The sequence below is a fragment of the Erpetoichthys calabaricus genome, chromosome 1 (assembly GCF_900747795.2).
Source record: "Erpetoichthys calabaricus chromosome 1, fErpCal1.3, whole genome shotgun sequence".
Lineage (NCBI taxonomy): Eukaryota > Metazoa > Chordata > Cladistia > Polypteriformes > Polypteridae > Erpetoichthys > Erpetoichthys calabaricus.
This window is the reverse complement of record NC_041394.2, coordinates 3,953,967-3,971,998: the sequence shown is the minus strand read 5'-3', so window position 1 is coordinate 3,971,998 and position 18,032 is coordinate 3,953,967. Positions and strand designations below refer to the sequence as shown.

At 40.7% G+C, this 18,032-nt stretch overlaps 1 protein-coding gene across 3 annotated transcripts in view; it reads right to left on the bottom strand.

Annotated features, from left to right (window-relative positions):
* lrfn1 (leucine rich repeat and fibronectin type III domain containing 1) overlaps positions 1-18,032 on the bottom strand; it is a 633,909-nt gene that overhangs the window by 217,198 nt on the left and 398,679 nt on the right. For 2 of the 3 annotated variants that reach the window (XM_051933993.1, XM_051934002.1), the window contains one exon: positions 1,237-1,377. The gene's annotated coding sequence lies outside the window, so the exon portion shown is untranslated. Of the gene's footprint in view, positions 1-1,226; positions 1,378-18,032 lie in introns of all 3 variants that reach the window. The other variant, XM_028795486.2, reaches the window with a different exon arrangement.

The following is an 18,032-nucleotide window of genomic DNA, read 5'->3' as shown; positions in this document are numbered from 1 at the left end:
GTCGCTGAAGCTGCTCCTCTGTCTAGAGATGATACTGTTTCTGTTAATGGACTCTAGTAGAGTAATCAGCTCCAAATACTTAAGCTCTGCAATTCTCTCCATTTTGTAAGTACTCCTGCAGCAGATCTATGGCAGCCTTTGTCCGTCTACTGACTCTTGAGTGCTCTCAGCTTATCCTTTCATTGATCGTCCTACCAACTAAATCATGATGGTCAGTTCGCAAACGATTCATTCTTTTTGAACAAGTAATAGGAATCAATTCACACACACAAACAAATTGATTCAGTGGAGTTCCACAGGGGTGCTAGAGCACATGCATGATGTCGTTTGCGTCTTTTGTTTCACCGGCACATGTTTACAGTGTATGTGGAAGTCGCACATCTCCCACCTGTCTGACCCTTTGACTCTGAGAATGCCCCAGCTACTTTCCACAAGCTGCATCTTCACATAACAATCTGACCAAAATTATAAGCAGCCTTCTACATATTGAATCACTGACATCTTGTTGTATTTAATTTTGATTTGATATGCTATATTAACTCCCAATGGAAAATTGTCTTTTTGTATGAACTTTGTTTTTAAGCAACTACACAGTTTAATAAACATACAAACGAAAGTTTTCTGCAAATTTAGAACTACTTAGTGTGTAATTTTCAACTTTTCTTTTTCATGTTCAGTTTCATTTGGCAAGAATGAATATTTTACATGACACATTGTATGGGAGATTTGCAAATTCTAGTTTGACAAATGTGTAAAGAAACAGCAGGGGACATTCACAACACCTGGTGGAAATCATCATGAATGCAAGGAAAATCATATAAATTTTAATCCAATACCCAGATCTCCCTTTAACAGAAGCCATTTTACACAAAAAACACAAACCGTAGCTGACTATGCTTTCTAAAATTAGCACTATCCTAGGTATGGAGCAGGTGTTTATACACATCAACAAAGTACAAGGAAGATAATTAATAAAACAAGAGAGTCTGGAAGTGTCGTATGGCAGTATCTCATCATTTTTTAATCTAATGTCTTAGCTGCTGCAAAGCCACAATGCCTGTCAAAGCTAATGTGCTAAGGCCTTGATGATGAGGGTAGAGCCATCTTGTATAGACCCTCCTGCTTTGGGCTGCTGTATCCCTCAATATATCTGTGTTGTGCCACCATCACCCTGCAGCCAAGACTGGGTTAGCATGCTTAGTAAGCAGACTTGCCCATTGACTCACCATACAGTACCTGCTGCCTCGATGTGCTTTCTGCCTGAGGTGGGCAAACCCCTGTCACAGGATTTTTTCTCTGTAGTTGCCAGTCCTTCAGAACATGTAATCAACCGGTGGCAGTCAAGCTTCAGAGCAACATCCGCTCCTGGGTGGACCACTAAAAGCAGGAAAAAAGACTCATTTAAGTTCAAGAGCATACCATAATTCTAACAGTCCTCCCCTGCTAAAATTCATGAGATGTGGCATGAATAGGGTGGTCTTTGACTAATGTTAACAAGATAAAAAATTGTAATACAAATAAGCAGTAAGAAGAATGCAAGACGGGTGACTTATCTCTGCTTCTGGAGCACATTCTTACAGATTTGTTACCCATAATTCCCAAACACCGTGCCTGTTAAAGAAGGTTTGTTAAACAGTAGGTGACCAGGAACTGAAAACACAGCGCGGGTTAAGGCAAATCAGACTGGAAGGCAGAGGTGGGTAGTAACGAGTTACATTTACTCCGTTACATTTACTTCAGTAACTTTTTAAAAAAATTGCACTTCTAAGAGTAGTTTTACTGCACCATACTTTTTACTTTTACTTGAGTATATTTGTGAAGAAGAAATGCTACTCTTACTCCGCTACATTGGGCAACACTCGACTCGTTACTTTTTTCCATTCATACATTAAACTGCAAGAGAGAATTTGCCAGTGGATCTACTGCATGACTGATAGATAGATAGATACTTTATTAATCCCAAGGAGAAATTCACATACTCCAGCAGCATCATACTGATACAAAAAACAATATTAAATTAAAGAGTAATAAAAATGCAGGTAAAAAAAGACAATAACTTTGAATAATGTTAACGTTAGCCATCTTGAGTGACTTTTGTTATGAGCTCACATCTGTGAAGACGTTTCCACAATCGTTTCGTGTTTTTCTTTTGTTTTACGCCTTTCGATTAGACAGGCTCACCGAGGTGGTGCCCTGACTCTTTATCATTGTTTGTGTCCTATTTTGACATCCTATTAATAATAATTCCTGAACAACCAGCGAATGATTATGACACTGTGAGGTTGTCACACAACACTAGTTTGATGGGAAGAGCAAGGATCATAAAGGAGAACCATCTCTGGTTAAGCTTCTCTAGTATTTTATGTAATCTTGTGTTGTAGCTCTTTCCCAGCTTTTTGGCTTATGCAAAATTATTATTATTATTAATTAATCATAAGTAGTATTTGTCAGCCAATGTTAGATCAAATTTTACTAGTTTGTGAAATATACTGTTACTTTGGTGAAAATAGGTAGAAAAAAAATGACCAAAAAATGTACAGAATATGTTGGTTTAAGAATGAACAAGCTAATACCTAGACAATTAGAACAAAAAATTGGTGCGTTTAATTCTTATTACAATACAATACAATACAATTTATTTATGTATAGCCCAAAATCATACAAGAAGTGCCGCAATGGGTTTTAACAGACCCTACCTCTTGACAGCCCCCCTAGCCTTGACTCTCTAAGAAGACAAGGAAAAACTTCCAAAAAAAACTTGGAAGAAAAAATGGAAGAAACCTTTGGAAAGGCAGTTCAAGAGAGTATTATTATTATTAGTATTGTCCTGAAATGTCATGAAATAGTCTGCTCTATTAGTGCTCTATTGCAATACATAACGCATCAGCTAATGTATGAATTATCATTTAATGACATTTATAACTCTTTGAATGAACATGAACTCATGATCTGTTAAACATTACATAATGCTAGTTAATACTTGTCACACGCGAGCAACTAGAGGGCAGTTCAAGGAAATGACGAGCAGCGCAAAACCACAAGATAGGGGACTGAGATGGTGTACTAAGAGATCTCTCTTTATTTCTGCAGGAAAGATGAACAACAAAAGAGCACAACACCTTGAGTTCGTTTTGAAAACCTACTACAGACGTCCGAGCCGCATCGGTGTTCCTTGTTCACCTCCGGTCCCTTGCAGATGATGTCATCACCATCCCAAGATCCTTTGCATCATCCTTCCCAGCATTCCCATTTCCGTTCCCACCTTATAAATACGTCCGTGTTGCACCCATTGTCAGTTGATTGTACCATTCAATACTGACTGTTGCTGAAATACTTATTACTGTAGTTTACAGTATACGGGGACGGAATCCCCAACCCTTAATTTGTGTGTTTGTTTTTTCTTCACGTACTTTATTAACTCTTTCAAGGCGGATGTTGACTTTTGTCGAAATTAAGGGGTAGAGGATGGTAATCAGCTGTAAACTGTGACAAAACTCGCTATTATGTTTTAGTTCAAATTTCTTTGCTAGAAGGTGAGTTAGCTTCGGTGATCTGACTCGATTCCCTGCACTTACAGGACTAGTGAAGAGCAAACTACCTCTAAAATGGCATTGACATCTGGCGAGAAGCCAAAGCGAATGGGCAAAGCAAAATACTTCGTGGATGACGTTTTGCGTATTATCATTGAATTGCACTTCTCAGACTCCGATTTTGATGCAAGTGATCTGGAGTTGGAGATTGAAAACGAAAGTGAGATACAAGCATCAGCTGATCGTGGCTCTGAACGCGTTCGTGTAACTTGATGCGCCTACAGCAATGTTCACCTGGGAGGACCGCCATTTAGGATGACACGCGGTACAAACCAGATTGTATTGCACTACGACTGCCACCGCTGGCCACAAACAACAGTGACCAGGTACCGACAGCCACTACAGCACGTGCAGCAAGAGACATTTTGCGTTGATTTACTGTACGTATGAAACAATTGCCTTGTATGCTTTTCAGAAAACAACTTTTTGGGAAAAATATTCAGCGCTCAAAGAGTTAATGAAAGTTAATTATAAAGTGTTACCAAAGATTTTTTTTACTGTATTTGCTGTTCCTTGCAATTTTTATAAATTATAGAAAATATTTAAGATTGAGGAAAAGCTCTAAAATACCACTGCTAAAAAAACTTACTTGCTGATACAACATTAGTGTAATATTTTATCATAAATTTGTTTCCTGCTATAACTAAACTGTTCAACAAACTCCTTCTTACATGACATTGTTTTCTTCAGCAGGGCATAAACCTGCTCATGTTGAATCCCAGTGCCCATTAATGTATTAATTATCCATTTACACACCTTTATAATGCATGAATAGTTGTAATTGTAGATTAGGTAATACAAAAACCTCTACAACTAATGAATAAAACCAGTTTTAACCCTTAATCCACCACATACTTGGGGGTTAATGCACCTCTGGACGCCAAATCCTTTTTTGCTGCACTTTTTAAGTAAATGTCACAATCCACAAAGAAAATGTGAAATTTTAACGGAACACATTTTTTTAATGCAAAGAGCATCACAATTACTGCAACTGATCATTTTACAAACTGCCAATGAACTGTAAAAACTATTTAAAAAACTACTGCAACAGTCGATTATGATATGTACAAGGTGCAACTGACACCATTGATGAAATTTAGTAAATTACCGAGCCAACTGCACTTGAACTGGCTGCATGCAAACACACAGAGGTAAACGCTGATGCTGGCAGGCTAGTCTAGTGCAGCGGCTGAATCCCAGGGGCAATGATGCTGATTCACTAGGGGGCGCCAGTGGTCATGAGCTGACTGCTCAACAAATATACGGCACTGACTGATCAGTTCCGGCGTGCTGGAAAATTGCTCCGTGAAGCAGCTATAACCGGTTGCGGCATTCAATGAATGTACGTCGCTGAATATACTCAGCTCCGGCGTGCTGACAAATTGCACTGGGAAACAACTTTAACCGGTTGCAGAGTTCAATAAATGTACGTCGCCAAATGTATGTCACCAAATATACTCGGCTGCAAATTGCACTGGAAACCAACTTTAGTCGGTTGCAGCATTCGACGAATGTACTTTGCCGAACATATTCGGCTCCGCCGTGCTGGCAAATTGCATTGGGAACCGACTATAGCCGGTTCCGGTGGTTTAAGGGTTAAAGCAGGCAAAAATTCTTGCAGTGATACTAGCAGCCCAGAACATTAATAAGCAGTTTTACAGACTGTACAACTCATGAACAGCACACTCGCATATGATGAATAAAACGGGTGTAACAAATATGTAAAGATATTTGTCACCAATCAGCTACACATTGTAGAATGCCGTCTCAACACGAGTAATGTTCTAACAAATGGTAAAGAATCCCTTACTAGCCATTTGTTAAATAATTTGTAAATGTTTTAAAGTACGTTACCTAATGTTTGAATTGTAATTTAATGATGCTTATAGCTATTTGAATGAACATGAGCTCATGATCTGTTAAACATTACTTAATACTTCTTAATGCTTTATTAATGGACATTATTATAAAGTGTTACCATTATTTTTTATACATTATTTATTTGGTTATATATAACTACCAGTAAGGGAGGACTGTATGATAACGTGCAGTGAATACACTTGACTTATAGTTTTCATACTCTTTCTCTGTACGTTTACCATTCGTTTACTCAGAGGTTGATGCACTTGCTCCTTCCTGAGCAGCTCTTCTCTTCTCTACCCTAGCGGCCTGCTTCTTCTCTTCTTTCATCAGCATCTTTTTGCATTAAAACTGATTAAGTCAGTGTTTGTGTTGAAATTATTTAGTATGTTTTCCTTAACTTTTTACTTAAGCTGGCACTTAAGTCTTCAATCTACCTCAAGAATGATTTAAGATATGAAGAGGTAGGGAAAGTGACGGCGAAGGTGATAGGGAATGAGAATGGCGCCCATACACATGCGCCACATGGCCGCCTTGCTGGCAGCTGCCGAGAGTTGATTCTACAATAAAATAAAATAAAATAAAAATAAGAAGAGGAATAACCTTGGAGGTCAACCATCACCCCGAAAGCAGATAGTAGACATCACATAGTATATATGTACCAAATTTCAGGTCGATAGGTCAAACGGTTTGCAAGCTACAGGTGATTTAAAATCCTGGCTAGACAAATGGACAGCCATGGTATAAGAAGATATATATAGTTACATACATTTCTAACTTGCTGTTTATTCTCTTGTAACTCTTACATTGTGTAAAGAACTTTGAGCTACATTTCTTGTTTGAAAATGTGCTATAAAAATAAAAATGTTGTCGTTGTTTCATTTAACCTCCATGTCTTCTTTCTTGTCCTTTGCTTCTCTCTTTCTTTTAAATTTCGTGCTTCAGCTCTCTATAAAAACTGTGGGATGCAGGTGCGGCAATCAGGAGTCTTTTTGTATACAAAAGACATGAAATAAATGTACAGTTACGTCAGCTACATCCTGTTCTCTGATCACAATTTTTAAACCCTGTTATTCCTTATTTAACCACAGGCATATATGTGGTCAGACATTATGCAGTGCATAGCTGTATTATACTACATCTATTGTGGAAAGGCGCTATATAGTGCCCGACCCGGCACAGACTGACACAGAGGCACGTGTAAAATCCAATCAAGACTTTTATTTTCTTCAGCTGGAGGGGGCGTCTTCTCCGTGACCCCACCAAGCCACAACACAGTCCCAAAAGCACTGAACCCATAACACACAATACTCCACCTTGGCACCAACACTCCTCCCAGGAAACTTTGTCCTCTTCCTCCCAATTCTGGCCCTGAGTGGTGGTTGCTGGCCCTTTTTATAGCCCACCCAGAAGTGCTCCAGGTGCTTGATCACCTGTGGCTAATTGCACTTCCGGGCGGGGCTGTAGAGGTGTCCAGGTTGGCTCCAGGATCCATGCAGTATCCCCTGGCGGCCACCCCAGATCCCCACAGGGTTGTGGAGAACTCCATCTCCCATGGAGCCCTGTGGGAAACTGAGGCACCATCGTCACCCAGGGAGGCTGCCACCAAGCGTCCCGGGGGAGGTACTGAGGATTATATATTATTAATTATTATATTATATATACCGTATATCCTCGTGGATAAGTTCTCCCGCGATAAATCAGGACTTGATTTTACCATATAATTTCTGGTATTTTATAATGTCGGTCATATAAGTCAAATGTGGAAAACTCACGCTATTGGTTCTAATGCCCATCAGTGAGAGTAACCACGGAGCACAGTGCCTTTTTTTTGTATGTGGGTGCGGCAATGCGCTGTATCAGCGCGTGCTCCTAACCCCTCTCTCTTTCTCTCTCTATTGTGCCGAAGCAACGTTTGCACTGATTTGGTTTTTTGTATCTCACACCCTCATACACCTTTATCGTAAGAGCCTCCCTTATCTACGATTAAGCGTTCGATCAGAAGAAAATATGAAGCTGGTTTTAAATTAAACGTCGTTGAAGTAGTGAAAGAAATTGGTAACTGTGTTGCTGCAACAAAATTCAATGCATATGAGAAACTGGTGTGAGATTGGAGGAGGCAAGAAGATAAATAAAAATTTATGTGTCGCATTTTTAAAATCCTAAGCCGAAAAGTGCAATGATTTTGTAGAACGATTTTATGTGACGTTTTTATGTCATTTTTTTGTCAAACTTTAAATCGGGCTTATTTTAAAACCTACATATATATGTTTGGTGTCATTCTTTTCAGAATTTATTGAACTTTAATGTGATGTTGTTAGATTTTCAGATTCTTATTCCATTTTTAAATTATAAACTAAAAAATATCAAGAACTCATGTCCTGCGAGACAAGACTTTGTGTCAAGAGATTTAACCACTCCAGAAATAAAAGACAAAGAGTAGATGACAAAGACGGCTGCTGTAAAGGCTTTTAAATGTTCGAAGCGCCGTGCGAGATGCAGATCATGCGGCACGGCAGCAGCTGCAAGCCAGAAGCTGATCGAGCAAAGAGGAGGTAAAAAGAAAACTATTTGTTTCCTATTGTATCACCATTTAAGAGGGGGTTTGGAAGGAGCTACCGCGTCTCCTGGGGGTGCGTTCAGCCCCCCTCTTCACAACGTGAGCGGCAGAGACGTGAAGTGGCTGGTGTGTAGGGTGGGGTGGGGGGATGGTTTGGCAAGTGAAACGAGTAGGGGGTGAACCCCCTAGTAATATATATTGTCACACACTTATGCATGGAGGGCAGCTAAAGAGCTCGAAAGAGAGTAATTCATTGCCAGACCAGGGTGCGGCAGAGTGCACTGACCCTTTCTCTCTTTCTTCTGCAGGGAAATTTCTCCTGGGTCTGAAGACATCACTTCCGGTTCCAGGCCAGATGACGTCACTTCCTCCACCTGGTTTTAGAAAAGCCATTTTGTTTGACATCAGTTCTTTTCTGGACTCAACTCTGTAAAGAGGTATTGTTGCTTTTTTCTTTTATTTTCAAGCCAGTCTTTTAAGTATACGGGGTGGCTACCCCAAACCTTTTCGCAGTGTTTCTCATTTTATTTGACAATATATACAGTATAAATAGTATTTTAAGAACATGCGATGTACTGGTACCCTTTCCAGGGTTTGTTCCTGCCTTGTGTCCTATGCTAGCTGGGATAGACTCCAGCACCTTCCATAACCCTGATCTAAATTAAGTGGGCAAGAAAATAATGATGATGTATTTTAAGAAATAGAATAATTTAAACAAAGAATGTTGTCTGTCATGTTTTTCTCTCCTATTCTGTGAAATCTCACCAAAGCTAAATAATTCCATCAGTGCGACTGCCCAAGTCACTGACCTAAATGAACACAATTATTCAGAGAAATTCTTTTTGGCGTTGGCTGCTCAAGCTACCTCATGGCACTAATAAGATTTGTAGCACTACATAAATGATTTGACCTCAAGTCCATTTATCGAGAACAGATGTGGGGTTCAGTGGCTTGAGGAATTCATGAAGTTTCTATCTTTTACAATGAACTGACATCTTTAGGGCTGCTGAGATTTGACAGCCTGTACAGGGTGGGCAGCACTAAATGAACAGCCATGTTGTAGAGCATGCAGCATTCTTAGCCTGCCATAAGTTGCCAAGTTTATTTTGTTAGCTTCTCTTCAACACAAAACAATGAAAATAATCAAAATTCTGAGAGGAAATGCTACCTCATAAAAAGACATTTTGTATTCTTTTATTTGAGACTCTTTGCCTCCTAATGAGATGCTATAGGGAGCACACTGTGATACGTTATAGAGTCTGAGAACCCTGCTTAACGCAGATTGGTTGATAGCTAATGGTCTGAATATTCTCCTGTAAGAAATTCTTACAGAAGGACATCAGGCCCAGCGTACTTCCCCCTAGTCTATGGATATTAGCAGTGAATACCAGAAAGCAGAAGATAACTTAAATATAATAAAGATGGGCAACCATGAAGCTGTTCAGGACCTTGCATATTAAATTATAAGACACAGAGTAGAGATTCAGATAACTGGAAATGGGCAAGGAGGATTTGTTCTTTTGGACTTCATGGGTCAGTTATGGCTCATTTAATCTGCAGCCCACTTCTCATAAAACACAACCACTGAGGTGTCTATTTGATTAACCAGAACAAACATGCCACCTTTGAGAAATCACTCAGGGTACTACCCTTCCTTGTTGCATGTCTTCACACAGAGAGGCCTGGCCATGAACCCCATGGTAGTAAGCCAAAATTTGTCCAGTTCATCAACAGACTTTGTGGCCAGCCTCTCCATGTAAGGATGTGAAATGGAGAGGAGAGGAACCCTGAGTGATTTCTTGCATTTGGAGATTATGGGGGGGATTGCTTAGGAGAGGGGAGACTTTGGGGGAGGGGAGTGGCAAAATATAAAGATCTGTTTGCTCAGTCCTTTCCTGTCTGTCCTTTGTGCAGCTAAGTAATCCAGACACAACTATATACTATATATATATATATATATATAGATATTTGCAGTATATAGCAAAGTACTGCGCCAGTGCTGAGTAATCAGATATGAAATAGATATTCTTTTTGACTTAGACAGCATACAGACTTGTGGCAGATGAAATTTAATGTAAGTAAATATAAAGTATTTATTACACGTAGGAAATAAAAATGTTAGATTTGAATACACAATGAGAGGTCTGAAAATTGAAAGTACGCTCATCACTATCTGCATTCAAACAGTAAACAGAAGAGTCAAGAAGGTCAATAGGATGTAGGGTTATATACAGTATCATAATGTATGCTGTGGCAGACGACCAGAGCCCTTGCCAGGCTGGAATGCCCTGAGAATGAAAGGACCAGGGGAGTATTTCCAGGACAGTTTCTCCCCCAGACTGACAAAGGGCAGACCCCTTAGTTTCCAGCAGGGCCACGGGTCATGAGCATGGGAACTCAACCCTGTTGGGGTCCGTGGCCACCCTCATGGGGTGCATGGACATTTTCAGGGCCCTATATGGCCACAAATCCGACACACCTGGAAGTACCTCATTGGGCACATGGGGTCCTTCCTGGTGCCTTATAAAGCGAGCCAGTCACCACCACTCAAAGGCCAGAGATGGGAGAAAGATTACAAATCCTGAGGAGGAGTGGAGGTGGAAGCAAGAAGAACTGTGTTGTGTTGGGCTCTGTGCCTTGTGTGGTGATTTGGGAACTGTGCTGAACTGAAAATAAACCGTGTGTGTGTGCAAATCTCGTCTCTGTGCCTGTCTGTGTCGGGTTAGGGTGCCTGTACACATCGGGCTTCACAGTACTTATGCTATATAAAATGCTAGTGAGGACACTCCTGAAGTACTCAATTCAATTTTGGTCTCCATATTACACAAACCATGTAACATTACTAGAGAAAGTTCAGACCTGTGAGGTATGAGCTATGTGGGGAGACTGAAGAAGCTCATCCTTTTCAGTTTAATCAAATGGAAATTAGGAGGTGACATGACTGAAGTGTTTAAAATTATGATTGTTACAGTAGATCTGTTCAGTCTGCCCAATCTGTTACCATACCATACCATTTTCTGAGCCAGCTTAATCCTAAGTGGGGTTCTTCAAGAACAAAACTAGGAACACAGTTCCAAACTTGATAAGAGCAGATTTTGTACAAATATTAGACTTTTCTTCTTTACACAAATGACCACAAAAAGACACATGGAATACATTTCCAAGTAGTATGAGGGTAAGCAGAGCTTTAGGGACTGTCATATCTCAATTTGATGTTATTTTCAACAAGCAAGGTGAATAGGATGGAGGAGCTTCTTGGACTGAATGGCCTGTTTAGGTCACAGGTGTTCTAATGTACTCATGTTTCAACATTCTCGCTATTCTAAAAAGGACTTCTCCAATATCTGGCACAATCCTCTTGATTGTGTGCCTATAGAAGCTGACAGAGGTTTGGTATTTCCTCTGTCTTTTGATGAAATTCAGCCATTGGTTTTGCTTTGTTTCCCAAGTGAGCAGATTTGTGTATCCAGGGTGAAGTTGAAGATGAAGTTGTTCACCCTTTTCAGTTCAGAGTCACCAATATATAGTGCCTGTAAAAAGTGTTCACCACTTGGGCATTTTCACACAGACTCAAGGCTGTCATGGTTGCCAATGTTGCATCGACTTAGTACTAACTTGAACGGTGTGATTGTTTATGTGAATTATTTTTGTGTTTTACTGTCTATTTGTCATTAATTTTGGCCACTTTGCAGAAATCTATTTTAAGTTTGACAGCACCAACTCAATTGACCATGGAGCAGCTGCAGAGGCGTACAGATTAGGTGAAGGGTACAAACACAAAGAACAAAATGGAGAAACTAGGTAGGAGGCATTCGTGGCCTTTTTCTGCTGATCGGAGTCAAAAAGGATAAATTACATCCACTGTGATTCAATATTGTATAACAATAAAATGTAAATCTTCCAAGGTGGTGATTACATTTTGTAGGCACCATATGGCAGCATTAGAGGTTTGTGGGTTTTTCACCAGTCCATAATAACTGTGTTGTTTTTGTGATGTGCTGCGGCGGATTATTGCCCAAGGTCTACCACCTCTGTTATGTAGGCTGCCTCATCATCCCCATTGATCAGTCCTATGACTGATAATCGTGTTATTGTTATAGATAGTCAGACGTTCATGAAGAAAAAGAATGCAAAATAGAGGACTATGGACATTACCTTGAGTGCTGGTGTTAATGAGCAGTAAGGTGGAAGTGAGAATTCAGGATTCTGACAGACTCTGTCATGACAGTAAGAAAGTCCAACATCCTGCTCCAAATGGAAGGATCACATTCAAGGCTATAAAGCCTGTCCATCAATTTAAAGAGGTTGATTGTGTTGAATGCTTTGCTGAGCATATATATATTGTAAGTACATAAATATTTATAATATGTATAAATGTCTACACATGGAAGTGTGTGAGTCACTCGCTTAGTGGCTGATACAGAAGCAAGGTGAGCACATTGGCAAAACGGTATCTGTTTTACTTTTCCTCCCGCCGCTAATACACAAGCAAGGTGAGCATGCCGGCAAAAGAAAACCTCCGAAGAAAGACAAAGTCGCTTAGCCGCTAATTCACAAACAATGCAAGCACATCAGCAAAAACGAAACCTCCTAGGAGAGAGACACCCAGAGTAGTTCCTTTCAATTACCTGACATCTCTGCATTTCAGTTTTTCTTTTCCGATGATTTCAATAGTTTCTAGGAACCCATGCTTTTTACAGCATGGGCTTACACAGCTAGTATATAAATATTTTCCTCTAAATCTAAATTATAGACAATTCAAACAAGTAACTTCAAAAATTAAATTAGATTGGATTAAACTTTATTGTCATTGTACAGGTACAACAAAATGCAGTTTAGAATCTAACTAGAAATTGATAGTAGTAGACTAAAATGCAAAAGACAGTGGGTGCAAATAGCACATTTAAATGCAATGAGGCACCATACACATGAGAATAAATATCTATATGATATTTGAATTTACAGGTAGTAGTTTGCAAAAGGAAGAGTATATAGATGTAATGGAAGCTCGGTTAAGAAGGGAGGTAATGATTAGTGAGCAGCAGTATGGTTTCATGCCAAGAAAGAGCACCACAGATGAGATGTTTGTTCTGAGGATGCTGATAGAGAAGTACAGAGAAGGCCAGAACGAGCTGCATTGCGTCTTTGTGGACCTGGAGAAAGCATATGACACTCTGAGGAGTTGTCGAATTGTATGAGGAAGTTGGGAGCAGCAGAGAAGTACGTAAGAGTTGTACAGGATATGTACGAGGGAAGTGTGGTGAGGTCTGAGGTAGGAGAGACTGATGCATTCAGTGTGGAGGTGGGATTACATCAGGGATTGGCTCTGAGCCCTTTCTTATTTGCAATGGTGATGGACAGATGAGATTAGACAGGAGTCCCTGTGAACGATGATGACATTGTGATCTGTAGCGAGAGTGGGGAGCAGGTTAAGGAGACCCTGGAGAGGTGGAGATATGCTCTAGAGAGGAGAGGAATGAAGGTCAGTAGGACCACCAAGACAAAATACATGTGTGTGGAATGGTGAGGATGCAGGGAGTAGAATTGGGTAAGGTGGATGAGTTTAAATACTTGGGATCAACAGTACAGAGTAACGGGGAGCGATGAAGAAGAGAGTACAGGCAGGGAGGAATGGGTGGAGAAGAGTGTCAGGAGTGATTTGTGACAGACGGGTATCAGTGAGAGTGAAAGGGAAGGTCTACAAGAAGGTAGTGAGACCAGCTATGTTATATGGGTTGGAGACGGTGGCACTGACCAGAAAGCAGGAGACAGAGCTGGAGGTGGCAGAGTTAAAGATGCTAAGATTTGCATTGGGTGTGACGAGGATGGACAGGATTAGAAATGAGGACATTAGAGGGTCATATTACAGGTTGGACGGTTTGGAGAAAAAGCTAGAAAGGCGAGATTGCGTCGGTTTGGACATGTGCAGAAAAGAGATACTGGGTATATTGGGAGAATAGTGCTAAGGACAGAGGTGCACAGGCAAGAGGAAAAGAGGAAGGCCTAAGAGAAGGTTTATGGATGTGGCGAGAGAGGACTTGCAGGTGATGGGTGTAACAGAACAAGATGACGAGGACAGGAAGATATGGAACAAGATGATCCGCTGTGGCAACCCCTAAAGGGAGCAGCCAAAAGAAGAAGAAGTACAGATGCATGGTATGAATAAATATAGCATAGATTAAACATTTTTATATACAGAATAGATATATATATACAGTCATTTGAAAAAGTTTGGGAACCCCTCTCAGCCTGCATAATAATTTACTCTCCTTTCAACAAAAAAGATAACAGTGGTATGTCTTTCATTTCCTAGGAACATCTGAGTACTGCGGTGTTTTCCGAACAAAGCTTTTTAGTGAAGCTTTAGTTGTATGAAATTAAATCAAATGTGAAAAACTGGCGGTGCAAAAATGTGGGTCCCCTTGTAATTTTGCTGATATGAATGCCTGTCACTGCTCAATGCTGATTACTTGCAACACCAAATTGGTTGGATTAACTCGTTACGCCTTGAACTTCATAGACAGGTGTGTCCAATCATGAGATATAAAGGTATTTAAGGTGATCAATTGCAAGTTGTACTTCCCTTTGACTCTCCTCTGAAGAGTGACAGCATGGGAATCTCAAAGCAACTCTCAAAAGATCTGAAAACAAAGATTGTTGAGTCTCCTGGTTTAGGGGAAGGCTACAAGAAACCATCTCAGAGGTTTAAACTGTCAGTTTCAACTGTAAGGAATGGAATCAGGAAATGGAAGGCCACAGGCACAGTTGCTGTTAAACCCAGCAGGTCTGGCAGGCCAAGAAAAATACAGGAGCGGTATATGTGCAGGGTTGTGAGAATGGTGACAGACAACCCACAGATCACCTCCAAAGACCTGCAAGAACATCTTGCTGCAGATGGTGTATCTGTACATCGTTCTACAATTCAGCACAATTTGCACAAAGAACATCTGTATGGCAGGGTGATGAGAAAGAAGCCCTTTCTGCACTCACACCACAAACAGAGTCGCTTGTTGTATGCCAATGCTCATTTAGACAAGCCAGATTCATTTTGGAACAAAGTGCTTTGGACTGATGAGACAAAAAATGAGTTATTTGGTCAGAACAAAAAGTGCTTTGCATGGTGGAAGAAGAACACCGCATTCCAAGAAAAACACCTGCTATCTACTGTCAAATTTGGTGGAGGATCCATCATGCCATCAAATTTAACTGAACTGGAGAGATTTAGTATGGAAGAATGGTCAAAAATACCTCCATCCAGAATCCAGACACTCATCAGAGGCTATAGGAGGACAGCGTCTAGAGGCTGTTAGATTTGAAAAGGAGGCTCAACTAAGTATTGATGTCATATCTCTGTTGGGGTGCCCACATTTATGCACCTGTCTAATTTTGTTATGATGCATATTGCATATTTTCTGTTAATCCAATAAACTTAATGTCACTGCTGACATCCTACTGTTTCCATAAGGCATGTCAGATATTAAAAGGAAGTTACTACTTTGAAAGCTCAGCCAATGAGAAACAAAAATCCAAAGAATTAAGAGGGGTTTCCAAACTTTTTCATATGACTGTAAACAGGTGAAAATATACATGGAGTACAGTCAGAAGTTATTGATATTTAGAAAGGTCAACTAGAGTGGTAAGGGTTGAGAGTTCAGAATAGTGTTATGTTTTTGAGCCTGCTGGTGTGAGACCAAAGGTTCCTGTAGCGCCTCCATGATGGTAGGAGGGTAAACAGTCCATGGTTGGTTTGCGAGGCATCCTTGATGATGCTGTGAGCTCGTCGCAGACACAGTGTATGCTGCAGGTCAGCAATAGTTGGCAACGGGATGGCAATGATGCCCTGGGTAGTTTTCAGCATCAGTTGCAGTGCCTTCCTGTCAGCTTGTCAATATGCTCTCAAGAGTGCAACGGTAAAAGTTCAACAGATTCTGAGGAGACAGGCAGGCTTTCTTTAGCCTCCTCAGAAAGTAAAGTCATTGTGGTGCTTTTTTAACCATACTGGAAGTGTTCATTGTCCAATAAAGGTCCTCGGAGATGTGGTTGCCCAGGAATTTAAAGCTGGAAATTAAGTTGCAATCGTTTCTCTTCCACTGCAAAGAAGCCTCCTACCCAGTTTCTCCACTCTGTCCCTTGTGTTTGTACCCTTCACCTAATCTGTACGCCTCTGCAGCTCCTCCGTGGAGTTGGTGCGCTTCTGTCAGCCTCATTCTTTAATCAGGATACCTCCCTCATTTATTTGATCAGCTCAAGCAGTAAACCAGCAGCCAAGGTTCTCTTCTTCTCCACTGGGGTTACTGAAACTCCTAAAATGATTTTTGTGTAGGCCAATGTGTTTGGCCTGATATATTGTGTAAATTTTATTTATAACAGATGGAGGCCTCTGCTGTTTGACTATCAGCCCACCGAGAGTGCACTCTAATAGGTTTAGCACTTGCCATCAGATGTAAACACTGCAGAGCTTTTACTTTCCCCCCCAAACTGACAAATATTTGTTTGTGTTTTATTGAAACTCACTGAATCAAAAGGAATGTGTGCATATAGCTTAGAAGATGTCTCCTGTTTAAAATCAAATGCCAATGCAAGTAATGATGAAGCATCCAAAAAACAAAATTTCCACCAATCCCAAGACTGATTCACCACTGGGAGGTTTCTCCATTACACATGTCCAAAGTCAGATGTTCAGTGTGTAACAAGCACGAGTCACTAGAGAACTGAGTCTTAAAAAAACAAATAGGCTGAACAGGGAGATAAACAATGAGTACCAGAACCCGCTGTTTACGGGCCTACCAGAAAGCACTGAAATCCCTTCACTTTTTACACATTCTGTTATGGAGCAGCCTTATGCTAAAATCAATTGCATTTGTTTTTTCCCTCTACAAACAACACTCAGTAGCACAGAATGACAAAGCGAAAACAGGATTTTAATCAATGGAAATATTAAGAAAACAATGGAGCAGCACATGCCTAAAATAGGAGTGTTAGCAAATAGTCCTGGCCAGGGTTACACCTGTGTTCATGCTGACCATCCATTGTGGCCTCCTGTCCAGGCAAAGAATCATAGATAGATAGATAGATAGATAGATAGATAGATAGATAGATAGATAGATAGATAGATAGATAGATAGATAGATAGATAGATAGATAGATAGATAGATAGATAGATAGATAGATAGATAGATAGATAGATAGATACTTTATTAATCCCAAGGGGAAATTCACATACTCCAGCAGCAGCATACTGATAAAGAACAATATTAAATTAAAGAGTGATAACAATGCAGGTATACAGACAGACAATAACTTTGTATAATTTTAACGTTTACGCCCCCGGGTGGAATTGAAGAGTCGCATAGTGTGGGGGAGGAACGATCTCCTCAGTCTGTCAGTGGAGCAGGATGGTGACAGCAGTCTGTCGCTGAAGCTGCTCTTTTGTCTGGAGATGATACTGTTTAGTGGATGCAGTGGATTCTCCATTATTGACAGGAGCCTGCTCAGTGCCCGTCGCTCTGCCGCGGATGTCAAACTGTCCAGCTCCATGCCTACAATACAGCCTGCCTTCCTCAACAGTTTGTCCAGGCGTGAGGTGTCCCTCTTCTTTATGCTGCTTCCCCAGCACACCACTGCGTAGAAGAGGGCGCTCACCACAACCGTCTGATAGAACATCTGCAGCATCTTATTGCAGATGTTGAAGGACGCGAGCCTTCTAAGAAAGTATAGTCGGCTCTGTCCTTTTTTACACAGAGCATCAGTATTGGCAGTCCAGTCCAATTTATCATCCAGCTGCACTCCCAGGTATTTATAGGTTTGCACCCTCTGCGCACAGTCACCTCTTATGATCACGGGGTCCATGAGGGGCCTGGTCCTCCTAAAATCCACCACCAACTCCTTGGTTTTGCTGGTGTTCAGTTGTAGGTGGTTTGAGTTGCACCATATAACAAAGTCCTTGATTAAGTTTCTATACTCCTCTTCCTGCCCATTCCTGATGCAGCCCACAATAGCAGTGTCAAACTTTTGCGAACTTT